Here is an 18,147-nt window from a genome sequence, read left to right on the forward strand (position 1 = left end):
TACAATGCAGGTAAGAGGAGATGGAACCCCTATCCCCTAGTAAGGCCGGAATAGCAGAAAGCAAAGTAATGCGCTGCCAAGCGCCAAATAAAAATGACAGTATTAAAAGCAAAGCGCGCAAATACAGCGTGTTAAAAACACAAGTCGCAGCAGTGCCTGACCGCCGTCAAATTGGCCGAGTCCGCCTTAAATAGGCGTCCCCTGGACCCAATCGAGCGTCAGTCCGCTCAAAGATGGCGCCCACCAAAAGCGCCGAAGCCCCAAACAAAGATGGCGCCTAAAGCTGAAGTGAAGAGCCACCCTCGGGAGCCCGGACCCGCCAAAACGGCGGTGCAAGATTCCGTTACAATGCAGGTAAGAGGAGATGGAACCCCTATCCCCTAGTAAGGCCGGAATAGCAGAAAGCAAAGTAATGCGCTGGCAAGCGCCAAATAAAAATGACAGTATTAAAAGCAAAGCGCGCAAATACAGCGCGTTAAAAACACAAGTCGCAGCAGTGCCTGACCGCCGTCAAAGTGGCCGAGTCCGCCTTAAATAGGCGTCCCCTGGACCCAATCGAGCGTCAGTCCGCTCAAAGATGGCGCCCACCAAAAGCGCTGAAGCCCCAAACAAAGATGGCGCCTAAAGCTGAAGGGAAGAGCCACCCTCGGGAGCCCGGACCCGCCAAAACGGCGGTGCAAGATTCCGTTACAATGCAGGTAAGAGGAGATGGAACCCCTATCCCCTAGTAAGGCCGGAATAGCAGAAAGCAAAGTAATGCGCTGGCAAGCGCCAAATAAAAATGACAGTATTAAAAGCAAAGCGCGCAAATACAGCGCGTTAAAAACACAAGTCGCAGCAGTGCCTGACCGCCGTCAAAGTGGCCGAGTCCGCCTTAAATAGGCGTCCCCTGGACCCATTCGAGTGTCAGTCCGCTCAGAGATGGCGCCCACCAAAAGCGCCGAAGCCCCAAACAAAGATGGCGCCTAAAGCTGAAGTGAAGAGCCACCCTCGGGAGCCCGGACCCGCCAAAACAGCGGTGCAAGATTCCGTTACAATGCAGGTAAGAGGAGATGGAACCCCTATCCCCTAGTAAGGCCGGAATAGCAGAAAGCAAAGTAATGCGCTGGCAAGCGCCAAATAAAAATGACAGTATTAAAAGCAAAGCGCGCAAATACAGCGCGTTAAAAACACAAGTCGCAGCAGTGCCTGACCAATGCACATGCCACAAGAGTTAGGAACACATAGCCTATCAAGTTCTTTAACGCGTATTGATCACGCGTTTCCCATGCCGGACATCTGGGCACATTCACAACTGGCCACACTGTGTCCATACAAGGACAAGACCCACCAGTATTAACCACATGACCTTTAATTTATAACTGAAAAGGCAGCAACCAACATTCCTCACCATATATGGTATGCTGGAAAATTTTCTGACTTGTCGTATTTTTGTATAGAAGGACAACTACCAAATTTATATTGAGACAGTCCTTCGACCTAGTGGCTGTAACTGTTCTTCCAGCCGAACTGTTTAATTAAGCAAACTGTTCCTGTTTTGCCAAACACTGCTTGTCTTCAGTTTTGTTTTAAGGATTTCAAACTCAAGCAACATGAATATAAGTACCAGGACTCTGAACCTACCAAATCAGTACACTACTGGACCTGGGAAGAAGTTCACTGGAGTGAAAACTTTTGAGCTGTATATATATATTTATACATATGCCAGTCAGCTCTCTTCATTCTTTTGTTTGTTCAAGTGTCATTCACATTTTGCTTCCACCCATGTCAGCCTGACGATTGGCACAAGGGGTAAGCTCACTTCAGCTATTGGTTCTCTTCACTCGGAGAACAGCATTTTGCATTAATACATGTACACCGGCCTCTTCAGGGCCGGAGCTGGGAAGTCCATCTCGGTTTTTTATTTCTGCTGTCAGTCCATGATTTTCTTTTTTAAATGTTAATTTATTTTTGCCATGGATAATTTTTTATCTACTTCAGTTTTTCAAACATATGACCACCTTTAGATTGCAACCTTTGTGCATGTTATTACTTAACCACTTTTCATATCTATTGTAAATGTTTGCACAAAACAAATTCCCAGCTTGCCAAGGCCAGACCTAGTGGCTTTACCAGTGCTGGTTTCTCCTCGGGACTACATCAGTGCTTGGCAGGCGAGCAACATCCATTGGGCTGAGCCAGCTTTAGCCCCGCCTCCCCGTCACCCTCCATGTACTAAGGCTAAATCTGACAGTCAGGATGCCAAGTACCATCAGCATGTTGTGCTGATTTGACCTCTCCTCTAAAGCCCATTCATGGCGCAACAAGTTTTCATTGTCTCCCCGTTCTCTCTGCTGCTCTTGATCTTCCTGCCTAATTGTGAAATCTGCATTACAGAAAACACCAAAGTAAGGTGTTAGATGCATAAAAACCCAACAATTTCAACTTCATTCTAGCCCCTCTATTCACCTCTTTAGTAACCTACATTATGCCGCAAAGCGCTTACTCTTATTTAATTCCCATTAATTAACCCAAAGAAACAGCCGGAGATGCATGGAATTTTTTCCCTGAATGCACAAGGCTAACCTTAATAACCAATCATGCACTAGGCTAATCTCTAACCGTGTTTTCTAGTATTGCTGTGCAACTTATCGTAATGTGCATTACCTCCTCGTCAGTCTTCCTCGCCACATGACTAATAAAGTGAGCTTCAGCTCCACACAAGAACCCTCCAGAGCAAAAAAGTCAGCTTCCCATGCCTCCCATCCCTTCCCAATATGGCTAACCCATACACTCCATGACCACTATAAAAGACGGGCCGGCCCAACCCCAAAGCCTGAAACTACCAAGCCCAAACAGGAAGCCGATAGCCAAACAGGAAGGGAGGGATGGGAACTCATGTGGCGAGGAAGACTAACTCGGAGTAATGAAGATTACCGGTAGGTAATCGGGGCATTAATGCCTCCTAAGGGGTAGTAAGCACTATATAAATGAACTTGCAAGACAATACATTTATTACATCAAGAAAAGGTATAGTCCTTCAAAGAGTCCCACATTACAGAGGGAAGCTGCAGATATGACTCTTTTCAGCAGTACAAAGCGACAAAACACATTTGCCTGTGGCTCCAATATTCCTTGCACCATGCTTGTCTCTTAATACAAACTTTGCTTTAAATGAATTATAATAATAAGTAAAGTTAAGTAGTGCTTAGTACGGAGCTATCAGTCTCAAAATATGTTCTTTGGTTTGAATGAATCTACCCTGCTTTGTCCTTTTGCACCTCATTAGAATAAATGTACATTTGTTTAGGCTCAGTACCTATGCGCCAGATAGTTAACGAAGTGCACTTCCCAACAGTTTCTTTATGCAGTGCCATGTCATATTAATTGGCTAATAACCATATCTTTCAATATAGCAACAACCAGCTCCACCCCACTGGGTATGGTATTGCTAGACGCTGAAAAAGCACTTGACCGAGTGGGGTGGGACTATCTTTGGGCCGCGATAAAGACATATGGCTTTAAGGGCCAATACTTAAGGTGGATACAGTCGCTATATGATCATCCCATTGCGAAAATTAGCTATGCAGGTATGACATTCTCCAAATTTACAATAGCTAGGTGCACTCAGCAAGGGTGTCCTTTGTCCCCCTTGCTGTTTGCACTCTCTATGGAACCATTTATAAATGCATTACAGACCCCATCCAATATCATTCCGTTAGAATATGGTCTAAATACTCTTAAAATTACCGCATACGCGGACGATATTGCCATTTATTCTACGGATGTGGATAAAGCTCTAGTAGGGATAACAAAGGAGGCTAATAGATTCGGGGTAATCTCCGGATATAAACTAAATATAAGCAAAACACAGGTCATAGTGAATTATAAACCTCAGGCCCCTGTCCAAGGGATATGTAGGGCCGCTACATATCTGGGAGTTAAAATATCATCTAAAATAAAGGAAATAAATACGCTTAATTATGATTCTTTACTAAAAGAAGTGTCAGCCTCATTGAAAAAATGGCATAATAATATTGAACTTGATTCTGACTATCAGTAAAACTTCTTTTTATAATTCTAAACTACTGCTCTGGGGCAATCCGGGACTTCCTGGAATCTTTAGTGATGGTGCGGGGACCACTTGGGCCGACTTTGATATTAACACTCTAGGGGACTTTTATGGTTCAGATGGATTCTTAGACTTTGCAACACTCAAACTTCTTTATAATTTGAAGACTCCATGCGGTTTTAATACATACAAATACGGGATTTTTTAGTCCATAAGATGAAGGTGATGGAAGTCTCTGACTCGGACATTTGGACCTGTCTTTATTCTGAAAAGACGAAATCATTAATTAGCGAGGGCTATAAATGTCTGAATCATCATAAGACTGACGATTGTATGAAACTTGCCACAAAGTGGACTACCAGATTAGGTACTAATATAACATCTAATCAGATTGCTGCCTCACTCTGTAGCATTAACCGAGTGGTTCAGACGTCTAGTTTAAGACTCCAATTATATAAAACTATATGTTTTTTGTATTATGCCCCGCAAAGGATATCAAAATGGTCTCTAAACAGTCTAGTAAATGATCGTTCTAAATGCCCCAAATGCGATCTAGTGGCAGCAGATTTAGAACATATGCTTTTCATATGCCCAGCATTGTCTGAGTTTTTGGTCCGGATTGGAAAATATTCTTAATTAGAAACAGATTATTTTTTCTCCCCTTTCAGTAACTATGGTTTTATTAGATATACAATCATTAAATTGTCCACATAAAGACCTAATCACTATTCTATTTGCGTGTGCCAGATTGACCATCACCAGGGTTTGGATTTCTCCGAAACCTCCGCATATCATGGAATGGTGGACATTGGTGAATGAAATTTATACCATAGAGTTAGCACTAACTAAAATAAGGGGAGTGCGATCAATGATGAAACAAGATAAAATTTGGGGAACTTTCATATAACATCAATCTTACTTTAACCTTTCCTTTGCGTTCAATTGACGATAAGGCTTAAATACTGTCAAGGCAGAAGAGTTATTGATTTCATTTTGTTTAATATAAATTCTAAGAATGGCCGAACGTTTCTGAATTGTAGTAAACTGCACCTCTGTATGGATTTGTTATTATCTTATTGTCTAACTGTATGTTCTACTCAAATGAATTCTATCCTTCTTGTTTTTTTTTTCTCGTGTTGTCAATAAAAACATTTTTTTTAAAAGGATAATAACATATCTACTTAAGTTGCTTTCTTAATCTCTTTGTAGAGTACTATGCTATATATATAGGGCCACTGGAATTATGCAGCAGTGGAACACCAAATTATGTTGCAGGGTTGACTAAATTATCCATAAAGAAAAAGCAATGCACAATGTGCCACATGGTTTGATATTAATTCCTTAATTATTTTGTAAGTATTACACATTGTAGAACTGTTTGGGCACATATATCACCTCATTAGTACCAGTTTAACAACCAAATAAAGAAATAAACAAGTGAAAGTTGAGCAGTTTTCCTCTGTGAAGAATTTTTTGTTAAAATCTGAAGAATATGCAGCATATGATGGATTAGGTGGCAAATGCAGCAAATCCATGTTTTTGTGCAAAAGCTGAGACTGTAGTGCACAATTGCACAATGACATAATTTCTGTGGCCCTGGTTACATAGTAGCATTTGTATTCCATTTTTCTACCTCTATTGATGCATTTTGGAGCTGTGTGTAAGGTGGAGAGGCTTGCTCTTAACATGCAGTTGTAAATGTGTTGCTGTGCTTAAACATGTCTTGAAGCAGAAAGATAGGGGAAACAGACCTATATTTGCCTACACTTACCCTACAATACTTACCATCATTATTTGTTATGGTGACACTGGTGAACTGCCCTTTTGTGCATAGTGAGTAGGTGTAGGTGTGTAGCTTAGGCTAAGAAATGGCATGACCCAATGAAAATCAGAAGACACCGTTCTTACATGTAGCACTCAAGAAAGAAGATCAAGTGATCCCAATCCTATTCATAAATGGGTTTATGGGGCCCACCAAGGACTGGAGATAGTGCAGCCCAAGCAAATTAAGAGACACATTTCTTATATGAACCTCAGTGGCACACAGCGGAGTGGGGTTGAAGCAGCCCTAAGAAATCAGGTATCTGTTTGGTCCACTAAGAAGCAGAACATGCTGTCCCAGGAAAATTAAGAGACACCAGTTTTGCCTAGATATATGAGGGCAATAAAAAAAGTGGAAACCATGGGAAATGGGTTCACACCATTCGTGCATGGTCCTCTGGGGCCATATCGGAAACAGAGGAGGCTACATTACATTCTTTCGGTGACAACAGCATTGATAAATATTCATATTTTGTATAGTTTCTACAGACAAAAAGTCTATGTTGGGAAAAAAGTCCCTTGCATGGCTCTGAAGAGTGTGTTGTCCTCATTGTTTTCCCTGTTAGAGTTTCAGTGTTTGTTTTGTTTTCCCCAGTGAACTCAACAACATATCAAGATCACTGATCACCTCCCTGTTGCATTAACCTAGACCCCAGATCACTGTCCTAAAGTTGGGAAAGCACTCTCTGACTGTGTTTTGTGGGATTGATGGTAGTGGCAGCATAATTCCTTCTGAAAACACAGTCCTTTTTGCCCATTGTCTTCAGTGGGTGGAGAGTGTCTGCCCCGTACTAAAATGATTGCATGTCTCTTTACATATTGTTAGGATACGTGGGGAAGGGTTGAAGAATATGCGCACTTGAGAGGGACTGTGATTCAGGGATAGAGGCTCCCTGACAAAAGCACTTCTTCCAGACTGTGCACTGAGCAAAAATCATGTTGGAAGTCTTTAAAGGAGAAGAACCCTGTCTGTTGTTGAAGGGAGTTGTTGGACTTCATTTTAAAGACAAGGAGCCTGCACTGACTGAGCTGCACAGCATAGCTGCATAGGGCCCTGTTGAAGATGTAATTGTGAAGTCTGTGTAGCTGCAAGACACAAGATTGTCATGGTGCTGTCCGGGGAAAACACCAACATCTGTCTGTATATCTCAGGGCCCAGGGAAAGCATTGTCACCTGCCTCACTGTTTGATGAACCCATTTTGTCCCTGACCTTACTTGCACTGCACCTTACTTGGAAGCCAGAACCTGTCCCTATTTGTCTCCTGCTTTGAGAACAATCTTTGTTCCTTCTCCTGACCTGGAAAAATTTGAGAGGTAACTAAGTGAGGTCATGCTAAGTCCATAAATTCATACAGCATCTAAATCAGTTGCATGGAGCTGACCTGTGGGGGTTAAAAAATGTTAAGCCCTTGCAGGTGATTGAGGATACATTTTTGAAATCCTTGCTATGTGTTCCTCAGCCTACCCCGGGATATATCGTTCATCAAGAGTGTGGGGTTGATTATCTGGAGGATCGCATTGCTTGAGCACCGCTATTGAAGTGGATCTCTATATGGCTGAACCCTGAATTAGAGCTGAATCATGAAATTTTGAGGGACTGTTTATCTTTGGATCATGGTCAATCTATTCCCTGGCTGAGTTATATTCAAAAATTGGCAGCGAAATTGGGCCGACCGGAACTATATTATTCCCCGGATAAACTGTTGAAAGGGGACATCAAATGGGTGAAAGATACATATAAACAGCTGGCATCTCTGGATAGAGAAGAAAAAGAACTATGCAAACCATCTGTTAGGGCTCACCAAATGTTAATCACCATTGATGGTACAGAACCCTTGAGTCTCATCAACAATATGCACCATCGATTTTTATTGACTAAATTTAGACTGAACAAATTCCACCTTCTCCTTACTGATCGTTCAGGATGGACTAAAGACTCGGAGCTGGAGATTTGTTCTTGCGACGGGTTCTCAATTAAAGACACTATGCATTTTATCTTTTTTGTAAGCACTTGTGTCCTATTCGCAAAAAATGTATTATTCCCCTAATCAAGGACAAGGGCTTCAGACAAGTTAAACCTGCCCTTTTATATTTACAGTTGTTGTCTACTACATGGGAGATCTTCAATGTAGCACATTTTTTAACTATTGCTTTAAGACTGAAGAGTAAAATTAACTGGATAGATTGCACATAGTGGTATATATAGGCCTAGAATTCAGCATTTTGTTTAATCTTTTTTTTTTAATTGGCTCTTTGCCGGTTTTTATCTTCTAAAATTTTAATATTTATAATGTACATTTTATCTGCACATGATTTTGTTGTGATATGGTTTGTAAATTAATGTATCATATTTTAACCAAGGTCTTGACTTCGATGAATTTTGTAGTACACTTTTAGGGTTTTTGCAATGAACCGAATAAAGTATTTTGGCTGACTGACAGTTGCATGATTTCATAGATCATATTGATTTCAACTTGAAGTCTCTCTCTCCAGCTCTGCTTTCGCTGAGCACTGCCCACATCAGAGTCTATGGTCTATGGTCCCAGTACTGAAGGCATTCTCCACCATTAAGAAAAGCCCATGTTGACTCATGGCTTCAAAGACACAGGCCTGCAAATATGGCAGTTCTAATATAAAATCCACACTAATGCACTCATATTTCTTTGCTGAAGGTGGGTGCACAGGAGCCCAATGTTCACCCTGAGTGAAGACTTACTTGAACATGGTATATTAGAATACGGATAGGCATTCATCCTAACAACAGAAGAGTGTGCCTTTTACTTATAAAATAAAGGTAGAGCACATAGAAAAAGACCAACTAGGTTCTTTATAAAGCCCTCATTCACCAACCTAGTTGGTAACATGCTTTATCATCGGGCCCCACCAGGAGAGGCCGAGTGCCACCCTGGTGTGCTTCAATGTCAGAATTACTGCGGTGCTGGTAGTTCGTGTGCAGTGAATAGTGACAAGTGAGTGTTAAAAATGTCACGATTGTTTCAAAGAATACAGTTTATTAAAAGCCAATCAGGCATAGTTAAAAACAAAGTGTGGGACGTTAGGGCTGAATAGATTGTTCAGCGAAGTCCACTAGGAAGTGGTCAACATGTTTCTGCCTGTGTGTTATGAGTTAAACAGGCATTCGTCAGGACCGTAAGGTGTAACCTCGGCGGTATGGGCACGCTAATGCCCACCCTAACCAGAGGTTGTAAGTGTGAAAAAATAAAATTATAAAAAAATAATATATGTTCTGGTATCCCTCGTGTTTTGAGAGGAACCGAGTTTGTTATGAGATGTAGTCACTAATTACATCATAGGTCTCGGGAGGGGGGTGGTCGCAACAGTAGCACACCGCCTTCAGTACAGAACACCCGCTTGGTGCCTGCAAGAGCTCCCTCAGTACCGGACCCTAAAGCCTTAGCGCGCCCATGCCGCCGAGGTTACACCTTACGGTCCTGACGAATGCCTGTTTAACTCATAACACATAGGCAGAAACATGTTGACCACTTCCTAGTGGACTTCGCTGAACAATCTATTCAGCCCTAATGTCCCACACTTTGTTTTAAACTTCAGGAATTATACACCTCTGATATTCTGACAAATCAGGAAGATATATAGCAATACTTATACATTTGTTGAAACTAAATGAGGAGGTTATAAGTACAAAAGGAAGAGACATTAGTAGAGAAGAGAAACTTCAAGCAATATCTACACTCTCTTCGGTTAAGGCGACAGGGAAGGATTCTTTGCCTCTGAAATTTTATAAACTATTTAAAGATCAGTTAATAGAACCGTTTAGATCGGTTATACAATGTATTGGAACCAATGGTACAGTACCCGACTCCTGGAACCGAATGTGAATAGTGATTTTTCTTTAAAAAAAACCAAGTCCCCTGATGAGTGTGGCTCTTATAGGCCAATCTCACTCATTAATGCAGATGCTAAAATCTTTGAAAAAATACTCGTAACTTGTTTGGCACCAGTTATGTCGGATCTGGTATCTGTCCATCAACATGGTTTCATTCAAGGAAGAGATACCACTGCTCATATTAATACTGCCATCTGTGCTTTTGACCTTGCAGAAAAAAATAATATTCCCCTACGTATGTTGCTTTTAGACGCAGAAAAAGTGTTCAACAGGGTAAACTGAGAGTTCTTATGGGCTATACTAACAAAGATCGGAATAAAAAGCACTTTCAAACGATGGATTCAGGCCCTCTACGACAAACCATAAGCCAAACGAATGTATTTAGGGTCACAATCAGCTGTGTTTCAAATCTTTCGTGGTACAAGACAAGGCTGCCCACACTCTCCCTTTTTTTTTGCCCTTTATATTAGACCATTTAATTACGCACTGCAATCTAATCTTCAAATTACACCACTGTTGAATGGTGCAGCCTCACTTAAAGTTATCAGCTATGCTGACGATATAGCGTTTTTTACGACTGAACCAGCAATAGCAATGAAACTAATTGAAGACGAAGCAGCTGGATTTGGCGCTATATCAGGGTACAAACTTAATACTAATAAATCTCAAATAATTCTTAATTTTAAACCCATGGAAGTTATACGTGGTGCATGTGCTGTTGCTACATACTTAAGGGTCAAATTATCCTCACGGATTAATCTGATTTTTGCTTTGAATTATGAGCTTTTGATTAAAGGTACGGCTATTCTGTTGAAAAAATGGAGCAAAGTACCTATTGGCATTATTGGTCGTTCCAATATTATCAAAATGAAAATACTGCCGAAATGTTTGTATCTTTTTAGATCTATCCCTCTACGGGTCCCCAATACTTTTTAAAAAAGATTAGAGGGTCTTTTTAGTTTTATTTGGGGTTATAAAAAAGCACAGAGAGCAATAGATTTGCTTAAACTCCGTTTTGAGCAGGGTGGAATAGATTTTCCAGACTTCAAAATGTTTTTCTGGTCTGCATTTGCTGGTCATTTTCGGAGTTTACTAAATCACTTATGTACTACCTTTTTCCATCAACTTATGTTGGCAGAGAACAGTACTATGTACTTATACAGAATTAATTATCCAAATTATTTTAAACGGGTTAAATTTAAGTCTTTGCGGGATACTACGTTTATTTGGAGGGCTATCCTATCTAGATGCGATTCATCATGTTATCATGACAGACTCCCTTTATGGGGTAATCCAATGCTCCCGGAGATCTTCCAAGACATTATTAGTAAACGTTGGGCTAACTATGGCATTACATCACTTGGCGATTTGTATGACTATAATGGTGTTACCTCTTTGAGAATATACAATTACCAGGCCACATGTTTTTCAAATATCAACAAATCAAGGACTACTTTTTGAAACATTTAAAATTGACAAAAGTAACTAAATCAGAGATCTGGGTTAGTTTATATCAAGAAAAAGTCAAATCTTTTGTAAGTCATATGTACAAATGCCTTATTGGCTATAGAAAAGGGGATGGTAATAAATTAGCCGAACGATGGAGTAAATTACTGGGAGTAGGGGTAACGGTAAACAATATAGAACATAGCTAAAGTGTCATTAAGAATTCTGTACACTCCACCAATATACGATTACAACAGCTTTGTACTATTTGTCTTCTCTATTATACACCAGAGAGAATTGCTAAGTGGGCCCTTTCGAGTTCTGGTAGTACTCGAGTAAAATGCCCCAGATGTGACCTTTATGCGGCAGATATTATACACATGTTTATTACTTGTCCTAAACTGGATAGATATTGGCAACAGGTGGGACAAATATGTTCTCACAAGATGGGAGTAGATCTCTCTTTTACGATTAAGGATATTATGTTGGGACTTGAAAACTTGAATCAGAGACAGGCCCGTCTACTTTCGATTCTGCTGGTAATAGCTAGGTTCGTAATCGCTCAAGTTTGGATCAGCCCGAACCCTCCGCTTATAAGTGACTGGTGGATGCTGGTTAGGGAAACATATGAGATGGAATTTGCATTGGCAAATGTAAGGGGTGTTTAACCTATGACTAAATTAAATTCTACATGGGGGCTCATATTCTAATCTATATTATATTGGAACTAGGATCTATTGTAACAGAGATCAAAAAACTTGAATTTTTGTTTTATTCATATATCTGTGTTCTAACTTTTTGTTTTGTATGATTAACGAGAAACTCTTTGTCTTTATTCTATATTGGATATATGCAGATTTACTTTTTGTTCATTGCTTGTGTCGTCTTGCTGACAAATAAAAGTATTTTTCAAAAATATATAGATAAAATGTTAGGAGCAGGTATATATTATCTTGCAGTACTAGATTTCTGCTCAAAAGGGCCAGTACTCTGCCTCTGAAATTCAAATGAGTTTGGAATTAGGATTGCTGTGTTTATCTATTCTGCTCACGTTCCTGTTCCTGCTTGCTTAAAGACAATAGAAACCAGTACACCTGCAACTCACTCTTTTCCTTACACTATGCATACTCATTGTTGCTCACAACCTTTTTTCAATTCTATTTCTCATTTAACCCTATCACTTTTGCCATTAGCCAGTTTCATGAATTTATCATTCGTTCTTCTGTTAGGCTAGTACTGCACATTTTGTAAGTCTTATTACATGACTCCTACACTTTAAAAAATAAAATGGGAATGACAGACCCGGCGGAGGGGCTAGCGGTGTGCACTCCATTGTGATTGCTCCTTCAAATTGGCTCCCTTGAGCCTTGAGCCGACGGGCTCCTGGACGACGCACCTGCGTGCCGGTTCGGGCATGGAGGCCATTGACGGTTGTTTGGCGGCCTTCTCTTCCACCCCTAACTATTTTCTCTACTGATGAGGGAAGTTATCCCGAAACCCGAGCCATGTCTCGGGCGACATCCAAAAACCCGGTACATGTATCGGGTCTAGAGATCATCAGTTCTACAAGTACTTACTTCCACCCACTGGGGTGAACCACTCAAGAACTCCATGTACCAGAGTCCCTAGGGTCGACCCGGAGGAAGTGCTAGCGGTGTGCGCTCTATTGCGATTGCTTCTACAAATTGGCTCCCTTGAGCCTTGAGCCGACGGGCTCCTGGACGACGCACCTGCGTGCCGGCTCGGGCATCGAGGCCATTGACGGTTGTTTGGCGGCCTTCTCTTCCACCCCTAACTATTTTCTCTACTGATGAGGGAAGTTATCCCGAAACGCAAGCCATGTCTTGGGCGACATCCAAAAACCCGGGACATGTATCGGGTCTAGAGATCATCAGTTCTACAAGTACTTACTTGCACCCACTGGGGTGAACCACTCAAGAACTCCATGTACCAGAGTCCCTAGGGGCGACCCGGAGGAGGGGCTAGCGGTGTGCGCTCCATTGTGATTGCTTCCAATGACAGATGTTTGTTGTTAGCCACCTTCATGGTATTCATTTCTATTGAAGGCTTGGTCGGGCCTTGTGGAATTCACACTTTTTACCGCAAGGACAAACATGGATCGCTGCAGGGAAAGCATGAATCTACCGAACCTCACACAAGAATTCAATTGACGTACACTTATTTTGCCATCTGCAGAATTTCACTGACATAAATTGTTGCTGAGTACAAGCGATGTTGTCAATTTTTTTCAGAGAGTGTATTACTATTAAATATTCTACTGATATCAATGTGTATGTGTGTGGTGCAAGTTTGGCATTGATTCTGTGTTGTGGCACTTTGGTTAATCACAGTTCATGCTCAGTTTCTGTGTTTCCTGATTGTCTGAGCAAATGTGGGCTCTATTTCCGGCCTTCGGAGTGCCTAAGCACATCATAAGAAAGTTATTTGTTGACAGCTGAAACTTAGGGGGACTATTAAGAATGATGAAATTAGAGGTTCAACATTCTTTGTGTTTCAAACCTCGAACACAAAACATTCTTCCCTTTGACTGTAAGAAAGTTAATTCATGTACCAAGGGCCTGATTTATAGTTTGGCGCTTCGGGTACTCTGTTGTGAATGTGACGGAGTACCCTCCTGGCAAACCCTTGGTCCGCCCACCTTATATAGGAACAAGCGTACCTTAAGTATTCAGTCGATGGACCCTCAGTTGGCGCCATCAATTAAATACTTCCTCTGACTGCTCAGCAGGGTAGGACCCGAAAGTCGACACCTTACCAGGTCTAATGGCTTAATATGTCTCTCAACAATAAGAATGCTGCTAAGGTTATTTGGGGGAGTACCCTGAACATTGTTAAGTCTTTTTATGTTGAGATAGCTGTCTGCATTTCTTTGAGAATAATGACACCGCATATCATGGTATTGTAGCAGAACAGTGAAGGGAATGAAGGCCGTCACCGACTGGATGAAGACCATCTGTCTGAACCTGAACTCGGACAAGACGGAGGTTCTCATCCTCGGCTCCAACCTTTCAGCCTGGGGCGATTCCTGGTGGCCTACGGCACTTGGGGCAGCCCGACACTCACCGACCACGCACGTAACCTGGGAATCATCCTCGACTCAACGCTCTCAATGACCAAACAAGTCAACGCCGTCTCCTCCTCCGGCTTCAACAGCCTCCGCATGCTCCGCAAGATCTACAGATGGATCCCAACAGATACAAGAAAGACAGTCACCCAGGCCCTCGTCAGCAGCAGACTCAACTACGGAAACGCCCTCTCTGTGGGAGCCCCGACCAAGCTCATTAAACGACTACAACGCATCCAAAACACCTCGACACGACTGATCCTCGACATACCATGCCACGGCCACATCACCCCCCACCTGAGAAACCTGCACTGGCTCCCCGTCAACAAGGGATATCCTGCAAGCTCCTCACCCACGCACACAAAGCACTCCACAAGACCGGCCCAACCTACCTCAACAGACGGCTCTCCTTCTACATCCCCAACCGCCAGCTATGCTCCACCGACTTCTCACTCGCCACCGTCCCGCGCATCCGACGAAAAACCACCGGTGGGAGATCCTTTTCCCACCTCGCCGCCAAGACATGGAACACCCTCCCACAGAGCCTACGACAGACCCAAGACCTGCTGACCTTCAGGAGGATACTCAAGACCTGGCTGTTCCATCAGTACCCCCCCAGCGCCTTGAGACCCTCGCTGGTATGTAGTGCACTTTACAAATGATTGATTGATTGATTGAAGTGAGGCCTCACAAGTAATTTTGATTCAACTATAAAAATAACTCCACCTCTATTTTTTTATGTGTTAGGCCCCACACGAAGTTTGGGTATAGCTGCATAGCTGTAACAACTACGGGAAACAGCACTTACAATGCTGTCTCCACAACGCAATGCCATTACAATGCGGTCGTTACAACGACTGTGTTGTTAGTACCCAATACCATTACATTGAAGTCATTACAACGACTTGCTGTATGGGGTGTACTGGTATTGGATTTAAAATCCAACACCTCCCCTGTTGTTGCGCAAACTGGAGTAGGAATTGTAAACAATACTATTCCTAAGTTTAGCGCGCCCCCTACTGCAAGTTGTGTAATGACTTGTGATGTAATGGTATTGCATACTACCAACGCAGTCGTTGTAACAACCGCATTGTAATGGCATGTAATCAAATCGCATGCGTTGTAAGAAGCTATATTCACAACTACACCACAAACTGATCCTGTTGTTCAGCCATCTCCTTATGAATGCTCATCTGTTTATTTTTCTCTTTGAGCAATAGTTTTGGAGTTCACTCTACCTATTGCTCATTATTCACCAGTTTGGTCAGAGTCTGGTGAATTCGAAACTTCGGCATTACCTGGCAGCTATTGGACGACCAAACCAAGTTGGATGCGGAAATGCTTCCTCAATTAGAACCACATTCTTGATGTTAGCCTGGGATGCTTTTTTTGGCAATGGTTCAAAAACAACAAAACCCTTGTGTATTGTCAAGACTTGCCTAGCAAGTAACACAGTGTTTATGATCCTCTATCCGAGCCAATGAGTCTCATATTTACTTTTAAAACAGTAACAGGAGAGTGGGGACCCGTTGGTGTGATAATGCCTAGAACAGAGCTCTGCAAACAAAAAGTATGCGTAACCCTGTCTCCCAGCAGTGCATACATCGAGAAATTCATCTTTCAGAGAAATAAGCTATTCTCTTTACAATGCCATTAATGATTCACAAACATGGGCCTTACCCGCGATTGTGATGCCAGAAGCAGTTACAGAAGAGGCTTTACAATTTTGCATCAAAGATTTGTCTCCTGGGCAGGCTCTCGTCAGGCAAAGGTAGTGGCATAACGCACTATGAAGGGTCTCACGCTGCAGAATGTGATGAGGGACCGCCAAGTCTCCAATATGTCACAGATGTTCATTGGTCTTGGGCCAATGGGCTCCCATTTAAGGATTAGGCCCCCCTCGAGCGTTGGGGGCCCACTGGACCGCAGGGGCTGCATAGGCCTGCGTTTCGTCCCTGTACAGAGGGGGAGCTATTTCCTGCTGAGGGAAACATACTGACAACACATGGAAAACTCATTATGCGGGGAACACTGGTATTGTGGGTGTGATTCTGCCATCTGAATGAGCCACTCGAGCTCTCATTAAAGAGTTGGCCACGCGACCCGAAAAATTGTGTTGGCACGAATAGTACCAGTGGAGTATTAGTGTGACAGCAAAGTCACTTTAAACTACAACAAAGGATTAAAGTGCTGAGATCACTGTGTTCTCCGTAGATGCAATGCGTCATGACTGGAAAGAGTCATCGTGCAAGGCCCTTGCCGTCAGTAAATGTTAATTATTTTGTCAGATTCATAAAGCGTGAACGCGGTGCCAGGGTGTTGGAGTGCTTTATATGAGAATCAGATTATGTTACACGTTATTTAAACATGGAGAGATTAAATTAAGTGATTTACCCAGAAATATAGAATGTTGAGCCCAGGCTTTTAGGTCTGGTATGCAGTATTTATAGGATCGGCCATAGCGCACACGATCAGTGCACATATGTAAAAATGTCAAGTATTATTAGGTCAGCAATGTTTTGATCTACTTTAGGTCAAATATTAGATGTGTCACCTATCCATGTAAGTGTATATCTCCAAACGAGGTGCACTGCATCCAGCACTCATTTTTGATGTGTGCACGTGACGCTGTTGGTACATAGTAGCGTTTGAAGTGTGACATAAACCCTAATGCAAGCAAACAAATGAGTCCCAAATTCCCTGGTTGGAGTAAAAAACAACCATAGTTGAGGTGCTGAGGTCCCCTCATCTCCATGAGCACCGGTGCCGCTGCACTTGCTACATACACTATCGACAGCTATGCTACTCTTGGTACATATAGCAAACACGAGACAGGCGTGATTCCATTGTAGTTGATTAGTATGTTACTCTGACATCATTTCCGGACTTTGTCAGTGAGGAGGGAAAGCCAAGGGTTGCTATAGCTTAGATGGTCTTACATATGGCGTCACAGGACGAGGAGCAGCAGCTTAAAATAGGGCTTAATGCCTTTTTCAGCGAGAATATTATTTCCCTTAGTTGTTTTGCATGGAACTGCTACAGGATTGCATCTTAACCTATGAACTGCTTCAAGACCCTGCTTGTTTGTGGATAGAACCACGCTGTGCATTAGCCAGAGGTTGCTGTTGTGTGCTTGTAGGAAAATGCCTCCTTTTTTTGGCATGATCACCCCAATGTTTTGGACTGATGCTGCTGTATTTTTTACTCTGAGCATGCACTGAGACCTGCTAAACAGACCTCAGTTCCAGTGTTCTAACCCATTGCAAATTGTATGTTGAGTTTCCTACTCAAAATTGCATGTTAACTTACTTATATGTCCTTAGTATAGGATACCATGGGCACTCAGGGCATGTAAGGTAAAGTGACCATGCAGGGCTGCTGCACTGATTGTGCAACCATGAGTGTGACAGAGCACAACATGGCTCCCAGCCTGCCACTACAGACTGGAAGAGCTGTTTTAAATCTGCTAGTCCGACTTTGCCATTTAAACTTCTGGCAAAGCCCAAACCTCCGTTAATGATATATATAAGTCATGTCGAAGAAAGGCCTAGCAAGCTCTAAGGCAGGGTGCTGTATATTGTTCAGTAGGACATATATTTTCATATGCCTTGACAGTAAAATACCCAAATTGTAATTTTTACTGTGGAAAAGCTAGTAGCCCCATTCGCGAGTACATAGTTACGGCTAACATCTCAGCACTGCTAGCTTCTGAATGGAACTACTAAAGTTGGTAATTCAAGGTATCAAATTAATCATGGTTCAAATCCGATTTGATGCCCAAATCGAATTTAATGTCACATTTAAAGTAAAACAACTTTTAGAAAGTTGCGACTCTGTTGTCAAGTTATTCTGGTGGCCATTTAGAGATGCTGGCCATC

The sequence above is a fragment of the Lissotriton helveticus genome, chromosome 12 (assembly GCF_964261635.1).
Source record: "Lissotriton helveticus chromosome 12, aLisHel1.1, whole genome shotgun sequence".
In the NCBI taxonomy this organism is placed as follows: domain Eukaryota; kingdom Metazoa; phylum Chordata; class Amphibia; order Caudata; family Salamandridae; genus Lissotriton; species Lissotriton helveticus.